This window comes from Trachymyrmex septentrionalis, unplaced genomic scaffold (assembly GCF_001594115.1).
Source record: "Trachymyrmex septentrionalis isolate Tsep2-gDNA-1 unplaced genomic scaffold, Tsep1.0 scaffold29, whole genome shotgun sequence".
Taxonomy (NCBI): Eukaryota; Metazoa; Arthropoda; class Insecta; order Hymenoptera; family Formicidae; genus Trachymyrmex; species Trachymyrmex septentrionalis.
Window position 1 is genome coordinate 1,862,623 of NW_017305451.1, and position 3,296 is coordinate 1,865,918.

Below are 3,296 nucleotides of genomic sequence, written 5' to 3' on the forward strand. Positions count from 1 at the left end.
TGACAATAGACGCCGCCGACAACTCCCTTAGTGCATCGGCAATAAATGCATCAGCGATAAATGTGTCCTACGGGCTAGAAGTGCATAGCTTGCGCTTGCAACGAGTGTAAGTGGTGTGGGCGTCGCCCGGATGCAGTCCCCGGCATGAGAGTGGATTATGAACGTGAACACGATTTCGAAACCGCGTTATTCCGCAGCAGTCAATGCAATCCCGCAGTCATATGCATCTCTCTCTCTCTCCCCCCCCCTCTCTCTCTCTCTCTCTTCGTAATGCATCTCCCTCGTCGTCCACCGGCTCGAATGCAGTCTGGAAGGCGAGCAGCCTGCTACAAACCCATCGAGGCGAGTTACGCACGCTCAATCGGCAACCAAACTCACCCTTTCTCTCTCTCTCTCTCTCTCTCTCTCTCTCTCTCTCCTCTTTTATTCTAGTTACCCTTTTTTATTCTGTCGCGATCTCGATATTCCGGCTATTTCTCTTCCTCCTCTTTCCTCCTTCACCTTCCTCCTTCTACTCTTACTCGTTTGCCTCGTTTTCGAATGTACGGAACAAAAGGCTTTTCATCGTGGTACACCGAACCGCTCGAGTTATTAAATCCGCCGCTCGCGGCATTTAGCTCTTTTCACGTGTAAGTATTCGAGAAAATAAACGCCGTCCACTGCCGCTCGAAGTCTCGCTCGTTACTCATTTGCGTTTGTCTTACGGTACGATACCCGCTGTAATAAATCATCCGATACTTTTAACGTTTCCTGTATTTGCGCGACGCCACGTGTGCTTCTTTTTTAACGTGGAAAACGTAGAAACGCGCGTTCCAATTTACTCAAGGCGCGCGTACTTGCGCTCCGCTACGCCCGAAAAAAAAAACAACGGAAAGCCTCAATTGTGGACGGACTGGTATATTGTGGGGAAATTAAACGCCGAAACCTTAACAAACTCCGTGAACTTGGAGATTTTCAGGCTTCGTGAAACGTAAAATAGCCGGACGGTAGATAGATTTAACGGACCTCGGTTGTAAGGTTTCTTAAAAAAAAAGATTTGATTGACCACACAGGCTACGAGAATACTGGAGAAAATATTATTCCGTGCTACCAAAAGTTAAGATACCTATCACGTACGTATTATAAAAATATATAAAAAAGAGAAGCAAGGTGTTATTTATAAATATTCTTTTATATTCGCTACGCTACTTGTTTCAGATTGTTAAAGTGCTAAATAAGAAAGATGGTATACAATAAATTAAAAATGTAATGTAAGCAAACTCAAAAGAAGAATCTATCGTTTATACATACATTAACCAAAAAAAAAAAAAAAAAAATGAAAAAGCAAAAGATTGGAGATGCCGGGGATCGAACCCGGGACCTTTCACATGCAAAGCGAACGCTCTACCACTGAGCTACATCCCCAATTTATTGGTGCGGCCTTTCTGAATAGAGATAAGGAATCGATGAATTATATTTAATTTTGCATAAATTTAAGTTTGAGAAAAAAATATTTTACTTAATTATTTTATTAAATAATTAAACATTTGTCTAGAGGATCATTTCTAAAGTATTTATATACATAATATTATACCTCTAGACAAACATTGCATCTATTTCCATTCTGTTGTAGCAGGTTTGACCAAATATTTCATTTAATAAATATCATAAATAACAATAAATAAGAAATATTCTATAATACACGACGATCGATTAAATTGTTTGATGGCGAAGAAGTTATTCGTGCCGATCACGCGGTCATCATGTATCCGTGCGGTAGGCGTGCTTATATACGTGCTGGAGAATTACAAGGGTGGCTAAAAGTCGTGCCCCCCCGTTGCGTGACTTATGCACCGTCGCAGTCTAATGAAGATCTATCGTCCATCGCACTTTTATCCTGAGCGCGCGTCGTCCGCCCGCACTCACGTCTCTTCCGTTCCATTCAGCGACTTCAGACGGGCGATAATGCTCCGTCGTGTTTTCCTTGTCCCGTTTAATTTGCATTTCTAAACCTCGCGAATCGGCTCGGCGCGAATTGAATGATGACGAGATAGACGCGCCGATAAATGGAGCGAAGGGGAAATAACACGAGAGAAAGTAATCTTCGATCGCGACGAGCGCGCATACGTTTAATATATGATTGTATAATTGTAATGTAATCAAATTTTATGCAATGAGAGTCATTAATATCACATTAAGAGTACAGTCCAGTGTTATATTTAATCGCGATCTCGAGATGGTCGTTTCATTGTAGATTCTAGATAAAATGTGAAAATTAGAATGGAAAAATTTGTATGGATCTCAGATTTAAATAGAAATGGACAAGGAGAAAGAAAGAGACGATTATAAATTTATAAGATTGGAATAAATACGAGGTCAGACTAAATACTCTCTAAGACTTATTATGTGTGTTACATATCAACGTTTGATATTAAATATTTTTTTCAACAAGTGCAGAGCATAATTTAATAAGAGGGAATGAGTTAATTTCAAGAATTAGCCATTTTAGGAATAAATCATTTTAAGATAAACTACGATAATAAATAATTTGATGTGACAAGATGAACGGATAAAAAGCAGTAATTAATATTTTACCGGTGTGCAATGCCTGCCGTATTATCGTTCTATTTTAATTCATTTAATTTCATTACCTGTCTGATTTCAATTAAGCGAGAATTACTAGTTAGCGTGAGCAGTCGCGTATTAAAGTAGTTTTCTGTGTTTTGTTATCATTAAAAGATAATGAGGAATTATTTCACTGCAGACTTTATAGAGGCATCTTAAAATGTTCTGGAAATTCGCGCGTTTACTTGGAAACCACCATTCGCAAAATAATAAAACGCGCGAAAACAAATAAATTCTGACGTTGGAAATATTACTGCAGTTTCAACGGTTTCTAACTGACGAAGAAACGCGTGTCTCGAAAGCGCTATTGTTCGAGTAATTGCAGCGCATGACATATCGTTTGATATATGAAAGGTGTGGATATGCTTAACGGAGTAAGGGCGACGAAACGATTCTATCGCTTGTCGGCTATCGACCATTCATGCGGCAGCTACGATTCATAAACGTGCTGATATATTCTTAATTACTTTGTGGGCATGTTGCGAAAGCAGTCTCGGCAAACCGAGACTGCGCTCCAAGCAAACTTTACATGTCGTAACTTACATTATGCATATTACGTTGCATATTACGTACTCGAACGATCGTGTATCATTAATCTATGTACGAAAATAGCATATACTATTCTTACCTTTACAAATATTCTTTGCAAGAAATGAAAAAAATCTATCTATATATAAAAATCTATTATATAT

General features: G+C 39.0%; 1 non-coding gene across 1 annotated transcript; it reads right to left on the reverse strand.

Annotated features, from left to right (window-relative positions):
* Positions 1-1,332: 1,332 nt before the first annotated feature.
* On the reverse strand, positions 1,333-1,404 carry Trnaa-ugc. The gene has a single exon. It is a non-coding gene; the product is annotated as a tRNA-Ala (tRNA).
* Between the last annotated feature and the right edge of the window lie 1,892 nt (positions 1,405-3,296).